We start from the raw sequence: 13,182 nt of genomic DNA, 5'->3' as shown, positions 1-13,182 counted from the left end.
GTCAATGTTCTTTAGTGATGAGGACCTGATAACTTATCTAAACCCATGTGACCAACTATAAACACATATACACATGGGCAACCCTAAATGGACCCATCAGACTGTATTTATATATGTGTTGATTTATACAAGAATATATGTGTAATAATAACAATAATTAGGGGAAAAGCCATGAAATTGAGAGGGAGTGGAAATCATGAGAGGAGGTAGAGTGGGAGAGGGAGGGGTGAAAAGAATGTAATATAAATACAAGATGCATGTGGAAGATTCTAAAGGATGTACCTTGTCATGATATTTTGTTTGTGCTTTAAGAAATAAATCTTGCCTGAAGATCAGAGTGCAGAGCTAGCCAATAGAGTCCGAGCAGTGGGGGCTCACACCTTTAATCCCAGCACTTGGGAGGAGAATACGAGAAGTGATATGGCTGGGCAGGGAGAGGAAGTGATTACGTGGGGTGGAGACAGTACCTTGGCTCTTTCAGGCTGAGGATTTGGTAGAGGTTAGAAGTCTCTCTAGTGGCTGGCTTCTTTACGGATCTTTCAGCATTTACCCTGATATCCGGCTTTGGGTTTGTATTATTAAGACCAATTAGAATTTGTGTTACATCTGGCATCTAACTTGTGGGGCACAAATTCACCAGAAAGCCACCTGCCTGTGACTTTGCGGCCACCCCACAGGCTGGAGCCGCACAGTGCCGGAGTCACTGTTCCTCTGGCTGAGTTTCTGTGGCAGCCTCTCTCCCGCAAACTCCACAGGCTGCTGGGCTCCCAAAACTGCAGAAGTTAGCTGCTTTCACATGTCCCCCATGCAGACGGCTGGCTCTTTGGCTTCTTCTCTCCTGGAGGGTTGTGGCCTCTCCCTGGACCCCTTGCCCAGGCAGCTGCCACACTAGGTGGCTTCCTTGAAACCACCTCGGGCTTCTACTGTTTTACGCAGAAGCAGTCAGCCTCACATCTTCACTGTCATTGTCGGCAGATTTGGTGAGACAACTGGGAATTATTAAAGGGAGGAATTAGTTAAAAGAGAAAAATTTTTTCCCATATTAAAAAAAGGGAAACATTATTACAACAGAGCGAGCCAGGTCTCTGTATGACAATACTCTGGATGATTTGAAAATGGAGCAATTAAATGAGAGGATACTTAATTTAGATGGGATTTATGTAATGTCAATTATAAATATTATCTGCTTGTTTTATTATTAAAAAAGTTAGTTAATGTGAGTGTCAAGATAAAAGTTTTAGAAAAACTTATTAAAACAGATCATAGAGATATTCAGAACCAGACAGAGGAATTTAAAGGAGAACCAATCTCAGCATTGCATTATAAGGTTACAGAGGAACAGCTAAATGTTTTCAAACAGCCAACCTTAATTTATCCAGTAACCTTACAGGGACTGCCAAATGACAGATATCCCCAAGGCTGTGTAAGAACTGAATGGACTCCTGTGCATATGTTAGATTTGAGGAGATTTGTTTTTGACAGTGAACCATGACCATGCCTAACAGTGACCTTTGAGTCTCCAAAAGGATGATGGGGTCCAACAATGATGATTCTACCAGGACTATGATTAACGAATTCTCCACAGATTCCTGCCCTGAGGAGATTTCTACCAGGGTCCAGAACAGACACTACAAGTGGCTAGGATGCTAATCTGAGTGATATCAAATGAATGTGAGCACACAGAGCAGCTCTTTAGTCCACTCACTTTATTCCTCTAAATCAATTCTATTTATATATCTTTTCTGTTCTCATACTTAGCTCCTCTCTGTCCCTTCTCTGTTCTCTCATAGTATGTAGTTCTATGTAGTTCTTTCCATCTTTGTTCCTCCCTTAACCGCCCCCCACGGAGCATACACACACACATGCATACACACACACACACACACACACACACACACACACACACACACACCTATCCATTCATTAACAACTTATTGGTAAAAACTACAAAGTAAACTCTCAGGGACAAGTATTCTGAGAAGAGTCACATTTGGCAAAGACTTGGTCAGTTAACTGGTGACTGACAGCAGCTGTAGGTGGTAAAAAGTTCTGGCTATCTCTTAAAGGGAGAGCTACAAGGGTTACAAGGGAAGAAATTAAACCAAGGAGAGATTTAAGGAAAAGGCAAAGAATATGTGTGCTATCTTATGTGATTAATAATATCCAGACATGGTTAGTCAGTTAACAGTATTTTTCTCTAAGTCACTTGAATCTCAGAACCTATACATAGTTAGTCTACTGAGCCTAAAATCTTGCACTAAAAACTGGTGCAGCAATAAATACAAAGTGTTAATTGTTATTTCAGTCAGAGTGGGGAGGAAGCTTAGGGGAACATAGGTGCTATTGATCTCTTAAAGGACTAATATGTGGTGATATTTTATTTGTATGTTAATATATAAAGTTTGCCTGGAGATTAGAGGGAAATCAAGCCATTAAATAAACACAAAAGTCAGGCAGTGGTAGCGCATGCCCTTAATCCCATCACTTGGCAGGCAGGGTCTCTGTGTGTTCAAGGTCACTCTAGGGAACAGAGCCAAGCATGGTGACACACGCTTTTAATCCCAGTACCAACCATAGAGACCTGGAGGTCTGTACAGATAGGCAGTAACAAGGAAGTGAGGTAGCTGGGCTAAGATCCAATGAGAGGGCAAAACAGCAAGGCAATAAAGGTGTGGGTAGACAGAAAGTAACTCACTTTTGGTAGCTGCAGGGCTGGAGAGGTAAGGTTGGTGGCTTTCACTATTTTCCTGATCTCTAAGGCTTTCACCCCTATATTTGGCTCCGTGTTTTTTATTTAATAAGACCGTTTAGAAATTCATCTACACTAAGATATACTAAGGCCAGACACCTGCACTATATTTCTAGTTCCCTATAATTCTTCTGAAGGGTTTTGATCCAACAAAGCCAGGCATCTGCAGTTATGCCCTGTGAAAGTTCTACGAGGACACTTAGTCTGGCCAAATTTGCCTTGTCAGTGGCTAAGGATGGAGAGTAAGTCCTCTAAGTGTCTACAATCCACATGGAACAACAGACCTAGTATGAAGCATATTTTAGCATGTTTCTCTTCATCAAAATTGTTCAGTTAAATTAGAAACCATCTTCTTGACTATCCACAATTACATGTGCCCATAAGATTGAGATGCAATCATGATATCACACATACCCATAACATGGAAATGCACAGTAAATGGGGAGAATCATAGCTGTTATTGCACAAGAAGTTTACAACGAGAAACAGCCAATTCATTCAAAAGGCAGTACTTCCATAACACCTTGCATGATGGTTTCCTCCAATAGAACTCTTGGTTCTGATAGGTTGACCCTCTGAACACTAGTTGTCACCTGCTGTATACTCCCATGGTCTTTTGCTACCAGCAGCTCTCAATATATGATAACATCACTAAGCTGGCAAACACCACCTAAAGATCAGCTTTGGACTACAAACTGCCCAGGACAATCTCAAGGTGGCTAGCTGAGATGATCCAGCCTCACAGACTAACCTAGTCAAGATTTGGGACAAGCTCTGCACTTTCCCATTACACAGAGACTGGACAACAAATGATACAGCTACCTCTCCCATGACTTGACAATTAACCCAAAAATTTCTTTTCAGGATCCCCTAAAGATGCTGCTGCCTCCAGACAGCAGAAAGTAAACTTAAGAACATGATGCTTACATTCCCAAGAGGTGGGGTGGGATGGATATTTGTCATTGTTTAGGATGGTTGGTCACAAGTTGTTATTGGTAATGGTGAAGAAAAAGGCTGAACAAAGGAGATTAGATTTAGGGTTCTTGTTTTGAAAAAAAAAGGGGGATATAGAAATGACATGATAAAGGGTAGATTATTGAATCTACTCTGAAAAGAAAAAACGGGCATATAAATATGACAGGATAAAAGTGTAGATTATTGAATCTACTTTTAAAAAGCAACTACTTGTTTTAAATCTTTTACATTGATATGTATCTTTGTATAGTGATAGAAAATTACGATTATTTTTGTTAGAGCATGCTGTACATATGTTTCTAATCTTGTTCTAGGTATTGAACCTATACAACTCATTGAACAATGAGTAAACTTCTAATCCATGAAAGTTATTACAAACTAAATAGGATATAAAGAACTGCAAGTCAGTAATTAGTCATTACAATCAAATTCGTAGTCATATTAGGTATGTTTTCAAGGTCAAACAGATGTATTTTAGATAGACAGATCATCTTCAAACATTTCAGAGATCTACAGAATATGGCGTTTAAGGTGTTTTAATAACATAGATTCTTTTTAAATGACAATGAGACATGTCTGGTCCTGGCAGAACCAGTCTACTTCAGAGAAGATGATGGGCATCAAAGAATCTCCATATGGAGTTTACTTTCTTTGTGTCAAAAGTTAGCCACTGGGCAAGAAAATGCCCTTCCCTATACTGCTGACAGTATGCCATCCAAATGGGACATGGAGGACACAAAAGAAAGGACTGTTGAACTTTGCCAAGACAAGGTAGAACATCCTTTCAGAAAATCCTGCTTCACAGATAAGTCTGTCAGATATTCTAGGCCTGCAGGCCAAAGGTAGATGCCCCAACATTGCAAAGAAAGTTGGGGTGACTGTCCAGGCAGCCAGCCATTTCTGTCATTTTTCATATTTTTTGGAAGTCACTTGCTTGCCTTCCTGCTTACTCAGGTAATATTATTTTCTTCTCAGGTCTGTGATGGTGTTGAAGACTTTATAGTTATAGTTTTCCTTGTTATCAGATTCAGAAAAGAAATTCATTAAAGAGACGTAAAGTGTATAAGGTTGAGAGACATTAAAAGATAGTTTTGGTAATGCAAGTTAGAATAGAAAGTGAATTAGGTACAACCTTTTGGACTCATCAAGATAGGATAGAGAATAGAGTATTTTCTCTGAATTTGTCAAATGTTAATGAACTAGACATTGTTGATGTATTCATTGCCTGTATATATTGTATATACTTATTATACTTATTGCATATAATTTCTCTTATATTCATTATAACCTTTTTTATTTTCAACAAAAAAAGGAAAATGTGATTTTTTGTTTGTGCTTTGAGAAATAAATCTTGCCTGAAGATCAGAGTGCAGAGCTAGCCAATAGAGGCTGAGGGGGGGGGTTGCCCGCGGCACACACCTTTAATCCCCCAGCACTTGGGAGGAGGGAACTGGAAGTGATATGGCTGGGCAGAGAGAAGAAATGATAAGGTGGCGTGAAGATTGTTTTAAATGCAGCACTTTTACCGTGTAGAAAGGTCATGAGGCACAACAAAATCCAGTATCAGAGCCTTATTAGGAGGAGTGGGGGGACAGAAGAGGGTGACCAGGCCTGGGAAAACACACATGGAGAGAGAGAGAGAGAGAGAGAGAGAGAGAGAGAGAGAGAGAGAGAGAGAGAGAGAGAGAGAAGTGGGAGGTGGGGAAAGAGCAGAAGAGAGAGGGGAGTCTGTGACCGGCTTTTTAAGGATTTCCCTGCACATGCGCATGTGGGCTTGCAGAGCTACACCCTGCATGCATTGACTGCGTGACCGTGCTTTGCGCATTTGCACAATCACACAGTGCGCTGGTGATGTAAGATGTAAGACCCCTTGCTTAGCTACTGAACTGAGCATGTGTGGTCATGCAGCTGGAAGGGTGGCAGAATCCTAACAAAGACAAAAGCTTGGCTGAGGATTTGGTAGACGTAAGAAGTCTCTCTAGTGGCTGGCTCCTTTACTGATCTTTCAGCATTTACCCCAATATCTGGCTCTGTTTTTTTTTTTTTTCCCTCCGAGACAAGGTTTCTCTGTGTAGCTTTGCACTTTTCCTGGAACTCATTTGGTAGCCCAGGCTGGCCTCGAACTCATAGAGATCCACCTGGCTCTGCCTCCCAAGTGCTGGGATTAAAGGCGTGTGCCACCACCGCCCGGCTGGCCCTGGGCTTTTATTATTAAGACCAATTAGAATTTGTGATACAGTACTTTTGAAAGCTTTAAAAATAAAAGTGAAAATAAGAGAGCATGAAAGAGAGAGAGAGAAAGAGAGAGAGAGAGAGAATGAGAAATAGCTACCATGTGAGTGATCATGAAGGGAGCTTGAGGAGTCTCTTCTAAGAACATAAGAACACCCTTCATTACTGGGCAGCATCATTGATCCCCAGAACAAAGGGAATGTCGGATCTTTTATAACCTTTTAGCGGCAATGGGGGGTTCCACACCATGTGCTGTAGTTCAGTGTAGTGTAGGTGACAAGGAGCATGGAGGAGCCAGGTGTTGTAAACTGACAGTAGTCAAGTCACAGCACAGAGAGCTGCTACACCCTGTCCTAGAGTGAGATGCAGGAGATGTGGCCTGATTAAGGCCGTGGGAATCTGGCCTAACGCTGCAGCCCTGTGTCCTGACACAAAGGTGAGGTGACCATGCATTGACAGTGGATAAGAGGAACTTAGAGAATAGCTGGAGTTTCCTAAGATAAGAGCTTGAGAGGCGACTCAGAGGCTTGCAGAGCACAGAGAGAGGACAGAGGGGGACAGCAGTTCAGCAGTAGGAAGCTCTTGGTGAGCAGGAAATGTTAGGAGGAGGAAATTCCAGAATGTCCCCTACTCAACGTTAATCACCATTGGCCATTATGTTTTGACTGCCTGACACTGCCTCCCGGTGTCAGGTCCTTGTTCATATTTAGCCTACCTTATCGCTGCCTTATTGCTATGGCAACACTCATTTGCCAGATGCGATATCACTGGGATATTGAGACACAGAAAACACAGATTAGGCTCACACAGATCACGGCTGGCAGATGTGAAGCACCAGCTGTCTGTCTAAAGCTACATATCCAGTGTCTCCGCCCTGGAAGCCTTCACAGGTGTCTGTGGAGGGGGAGGAGCTGTTTTTTAGAGATGTTAATCTTGGCCATCAGTAGCTTGAGGGGATGTCTGGTCCAGGAAATGAAAACAAATAGACGGTTAGATCTGACTCTAGAACTAAGCCACCTGCCTCTGCAGAATTTCAGTTCCTCCAAGCCCATCTATGGACAGGAAATGATATGTTTTCTTGTGTGTTGTAATCACTTGTCCTGGAAGGTAAAACACATGGCTTAAATTTGTCCTTCCTGTAGATACTGTCTCTAGCACAGGGACTTTCTGCTGAAGCAGTTACTTATTTAAAATCATTTTAGCATCAGCCTTTTATCTTACCCTTTTTTAAAAATTTTTAAAATTCATTTTACATACCAACCACAGATCCCCCCTCTCATCCCTCCTCCCACTCACCCTGCCTCCCCCCCACCCCTCCTCCAACAGGGTAAGTTCTCCCATGGGGGGAACCTGGTACATTCAGTTGAGGCAGGATCAAGCTGTTAGTTATTTAGCTGCGTTGTGTTCTTACCCTGCAAGGAAGTGTCACGAAACACGACAGAATCCGCTTATAAGAGTTTATTAGAGATAAAGGGACAGAGTGCGCAGGCCTGTGGGAGAGACACGTGCGTGGAGAAGAAGAAGAGGAGAAGAGAGAACCGGGAATATGGCGCTCTGCTTTAAAACCGGCTGGGGGCGTGGCCAGGTCATGTCACTACTCCACGCGTGTGCATAGATCACATGGTCACGTTGCGCGCTTATGTGGCCATGTAACGTCACAGATCCTGGTTACGCGAGATGCTTGACCCGGAAATGGCTATCTTGACCTGGAGCTTGCTAGGCAGAGGTGTCCAGGTCTGCCGGGTATCCTGGTTATGAGAGACGCCCTGACCTGGAAATGCCTATCCTGACTGGAATTGGCTAGGCGTAAGTGTCCGCCTGGTATATGCAACCGTGGGGGTGTGTTGTGAACCCTTCATTCCCGACTCTTTCCTTTTTAAAAAAAGAAAAAAATTGTGGTTGACTGGGTACGGGGGCGACGTTTCTCTCAAAGACTGCTTCCAGCTGAATAGTGGGCGTTGGTTGGCTCTTGTGGGGGGGTGAGGGGTATCTTGTGAAGTCCTGGGATGATGGTGGAGGTCCTGGAATGACGTTCTGCCATCCCCTCATTCTGCAGCTGTCCATCCGTGCTGTGGTTGGGGACCTCCTGTGCTGTGGCTGGGGACCTTCTGTTTGACAAGATACTGTTGACATAGAGCTTAGAGAGAAAGAATCATTATTATTTTATTTTGGAGTTGGCATTTGTCTGAGGTAGATTTGGCATGTCCAGATAGAGGCATGTGACATTTACCTGAGGTAGATCTAGTTTTAGTACCCTGCTTAATTTTTATCTGAGACAAGCCTCATTAGAGTTAGTTCATTTAAGGCACCTGTTTTCTTTAGGCAAGCCTTGCTGGAGGTAGTTTATTTAAGGCACCTGTTTCCCTTATTAGGTTAGCACTTAAGAAACACAGGTGATCAGTTGCTGAGTATTGAACAATGATAAATTGTTGTATTACATTATTCCTTACCGCCTGGATATTTTTGATGGTCCTTTTGCCTCCGGCTCTGTGTGGCCCTGGTTGGGAAAGGAAGGGGTGATACCTTATTCCTCTGGAATTGGTGACAAGGCAGTGGATCCTGATGTCCTCTGGAGCTTGAGAGTGAGAGGCCCTGTTTGTTTCACTGTATATGAAGAGAGATTTTTCTGGGATGGAGGTGAGATAAAAGGTTTTAGGTGAGACAGGTGGACCCAGTGAGGAAAGCCCTCGAGTTTAGCAGCTGTGGGGTTTACAAGAATTACCTTGAAGGGTCCCTGCCACTTAGGGTAAAGGGCGCTGGCCTGGAGGAAAGAGAACCTGATCCCAATGTGTATTGGAGATGGGCAAGGATTGTCACACGGCTGAGGCAATGAACAGTCTGCATAGCTCCATAGAATAGACCTTAGGTGACATAAAAGAGGAGTTAACAGGCTATCTGGAACAGTTGTAGGCTTGGAAAAAAGACCTGGTGTTAGAACTGGTCTGAGGAGATATTTAACTTTCCTGACGGTGGGCATATGGGTAAAATCGAGCTGTAGCCCTGGGGAGGTGGGAAGCCTCCAGCATGGCCATTATATGGCCTGAGTTAGATATGGATCCCCCTTTTGATGTGAGAAGTCCACGCTCCCTCCAAATAGCAGCGTGGGACAGGAGGATATTTGGAGTCTGTAGAGTTAGTGGCTAGGAGGAGAAGTAGGAGAGCTGCTGGCATGTCTGGGATGAGGTGAACGTGTGGAGCAAAAAGAAATGGATGCTCCTGCCTTAGCTAGGAGATCCCTCCCCATTAAAGGTACAGGGCAGCTTGGCACCACTAAGAATATGTGTGTGAGAGGGATGCCTCTGAAAATACAATTAAATGGCGGTGTCTGATGAGGCAGGTAAGGCTGTCCTCTGTACCCAACAATAAAGGAGAGATGGCATCCCAAAACTCCCAGGACTGAGTCAGTGGCTCTGGTGTCCAGAAGGAAAGAAATGGATCACTTCCCTGCTGCGTTCTGGGTTCCCTGCCATGTCTGTAGCCAAGCCTAGGTCTGTTGGAGGTCTTAGCTTGATGTACCCATGCATCTTGGTGCCTGGGGGCAGTCAGCTGACTCTTTGTCTTTCTTGGTGGCACTTTTAACAAGGCTGTTGATGGCCTGGCAGGGCATTCGGTAGCCCGTGGCCTTTTCCTCACTTAAAACAGGGACCCAACAGCTTTTGGAAGTCAGCGAGTGCTAGCAATTGGCAATTTTGTTTTCGGGCTTTTATCTTTTCCCTGGCACACCTTAAATGCCACAGATGACTCTTTTGCCTGTGGGGTCAGGAGCCTTGCTCTCCAGATGCTTAAGTTTTAGTCGGGGAGGTCTGGGGAACAAGAGATGGATTTTCGTCCTTATCCTGAATTATTTACTGGTTTTAGGGCAGCCTTACGGAGGCCTGTCAGGAGACAGGTAATAAACCTATCTCTTGCTAGACAGCCACTCTGGGTGTTGTAGTCCCAGTGTGGTTCTCGGTCAGGAACTGCTTCAGCTCCTGGGGGGTGTGAAAGGTTAGTTTGATGAATTTCGTCTGTATGAGTCCTAGCCTGCTCCCATACATACCTGAGCTCCTCAGGAAGTCATGGAAGGTGAGACTATAAGATTGAGTTATATATTGAAACTGTTTAATAAAGGAAGCAGAATTAGATGTATAAGAACCCAGCTTACTTTGTATCTGAGAGAGTTCTGTTAGAGAGAGAGGATGGAACATGAATTTTAATTATTGGTTTCTTAGCAAGATCTAGAGTCAGAGATTCCAGAGTCAGAGAATTCTTTGGTTTATGTATGGCTAGGAGCATATGAGCAGGAGAGAAGGAAACGAGAAGAGACAGTTTAGCATTGAGAAAGAAGAAAGCAACTCTTTCCATTTGCCTGAACGCCGACAGTGATTAGATAGCTCCCGTAAAATATCGGGATCCAAGGAGTCGCTCGGCGGGCATTTTTTGTTATTTTCTAAAGCATTCTTTGGCCATTTTTTGAACATAGATGAGTTAGCTTAGAAATCTTTATGTAAGGCATTAAACTGAGAGGTTTTAAAGCTTCAACAAGACAGCCTAACGGAGAGGAAGGACTAACAGGGTTGGAAGCCTTGTTTCCCATGTCTGCAGTGGAGGCAGAAAAATAATAAAAAAAATAAAAAATAAACATGATCCGGAGCCAAGACCTCAGGCATCCCCAGGGTCAAGGGTGGAACCCCGGGCGCAGGCTGCTCCTCGACTCGTCAGCCAGAAGCAGTGGCCCCCTCCACGGTGAGGGAAAGGATTCCCCGGGAATCCAGACAGCGTTTGCCCCTTCGTCAAGGAGATGGACGTGCCGGCCTCACATGGCTCCCAGGACGCACCAACGGTGGTGGCCCTAACGTGAGAAATATCTCAGGCTGCAGACATGGGAGATGGCTAGAAAAGTTAGGCCTGCGATAGGGGCCGACCGTAGCCAATGAAGACCATGGTCGGGGGTTCCCCGGTCTCAAGAATACATGTGAGGCGCCGGACAATCAACGGTCATTCTCACAGGTTCAGGAAACCATTTACACTGGCCGAAAAATGGGGGTACTCACAAATCGAAGAAAGCGGTGTTGGATGCAATTTGGATGAGGTTCAGGTGAATGGAGAGCGGTCTGTCGCGTACGGAGCAGATTCCCCGGTTCGCGGGCTTCCAGGCGCAGGGCGCCTGGAAGTGCCCGCTCGGTTTCGGCACCAAAATGTTAGTTATTTAGCTGTGTTGTGTTCTTACCCTGCAAGGAAGTGTCACGAAACACGACAGAATCCACTTATAAGAGTTTTATTAGGCCAGGCGGTGGTGGTGCACGCCTTTAATCCCAGCACTCGGGAGGCAGAGCCAGGTGGATCTCTGTGAGTTCGAGGCCAGCCTGGACTACCAAGTGAGTCCCAGGAAAGGCGCAAAGCTACACAGAGAAACCCTGTCTCGAAAAACCAAAAAAAAAAAAAAAAAAAAAAAAAAGAGTTTTATTAGAGATAAAGGGATAGAGAGTGTACAGGCCTGTGGGAGAGACACGTGCGTGAAGAAGAGAGAGAGAAGAGAGAACCGGGAATATGGCGCTCTGCTTTAAAACCGGCTGGGGGCGTGGCTAGGTCATGTCACTACTCCACGCGTGTGCGTAGATCACATGGTCATGTTGCGCGCTTACGTGGTCGTGTAACATCATGGATCCTGGTTACGTGAGATGCCTTGACCCGGAAATGGCTATCTTGACCTGGAGCTTGCTAGGCAGAGGTGTCCAGTTCTGCCAGGTATCCTGGTTACGAGAGACGCCCTGACCTGGAAATGCCTATCCTGACTGGAATTGGCTAGGTGTAAGTGTCCGCCTGGTATATGCGACCGTGGGAGCGTGTTGTGAACCCTTCACAAGCCCCTTCCCAGTTTACCAGAGGTGAGCAAGGTGTCCAACTAGAGGTAATGGGCTCCAGAAAGCCAGCTTGTGCACCAGGGATAGATCCTGATCACACTGCCCTTCAAACAGACCCAGCTACACATCTGTCTCCGTTATACAGAGGGTCTAGTCTGGTCCCATGCAGGTTCCACAGCTGTCAGTCTAAGCTTCATGAGTTCCTATGAGCTTGGTTCAGTTGTCTCTGTAGATTTCCCCATCATGATCTTGACCCCCCCCATATAATCCCTCTTTCCTCTCTTTGACTGGACTCCTGGAGCTCAGTCTGGTGCTTGATTGTGGATCTTTGCATCTGCTTCCATCAGGTCCTGGATGAAGGGTCTATGACTACAGTTAGGGTATTCACCAATCTGATTACCAGGGTAGGCCAGTTCAGGCACCATCACCACTGTTGCTAGTAGTCTAATCTGGGATCATTCTTGTGAATTCCTGGGAATTTCTCTAGCACCAGGTTTCTTCCTTACCCCATAATGTCTACTATCAAGTTATCTCTTTCATTGCTATCCCACTCCATCCCAGCCCCAGCTCAACCATCCTGAGGTAGGAGCATCCATTTCTTTCGCTCCACACATTTGCCTCATCCCAGATGCACCAGCAGCTCCTCTCCTCCTTCTCCTAGCCACTCACTCTACTGACTCTAACAATTCTTTTCTCTTGCCAGCCTCTCAGGTAGACCTGAGAGTAGTCCAAAGTCTGGGATACCCAGAACCCTTCTATTGCTAGACACCATCAGCCTGTTATTATCCAGCTACAAGATCCTGCCAGGTATATCACCCGAGCTCAGTATCCTCTCTCACTCCAGAGCCTGAGAGGACTTAAGCCTATCATTTCTGACCTTCTCAGGAAAAAGCTGCTCCGCCTAACCTCTTCACCTTTTAACACCCCCATGCTTGCAGTTAAAAAGTCTAATGGAACCTACCATCTGGTTCAAGACCTCCGGCTCATTAACTCTGCAGTGGTCCCTCTCCATCCTGTAGTGCCTAACCCTTATACTCTCCTGTCCACTATCCCTTCGGGAACCTCTCACTTCTCAGTTCTAGATCTCAAAGATGCCTTCTTTTCTATTCCTCTCAGTCTCAAAATATCTTTGCTTTCACCTGGACTAACCCTGACACTCACCGGTCCACACAGCTGACATGGACTGTTCTGCCACAGGGATTCAGAGACAGTCCCCACCTATTTGGTCAGGCTCTGGCCTCTGACCTGCTTTCTCTGCCTCTCCCTAGCTCTAAACTAATACAGTATGTAGATAATATTTTACTCTGTAGCCCATCCTTACAGGTTAGCCAAACTAACACCTCTGCTCTCCTAAATTTCTTATTCAGCCAGCTTTACAGGGTA

Source organism: Peromyscus maniculatus, chromosome 1 (genome assembly GCF_049852395.1).
Source record: "Peromyscus maniculatus bairdii isolate BWxNUB_F1_BW_parent chromosome 1, HU_Pman_BW_mat_3.1, whole genome shotgun sequence".
In the NCBI taxonomy this organism is placed as follows: domain Eukaryota; kingdom Metazoa; phylum Chordata; class Mammalia; order Rodentia; family Cricetidae; genus Peromyscus; species Peromyscus maniculatus.
The sequence above is the reverse complement of the archived record's forward strand: the minus strand, read 5'-3'. Positions refer to the sequence as shown.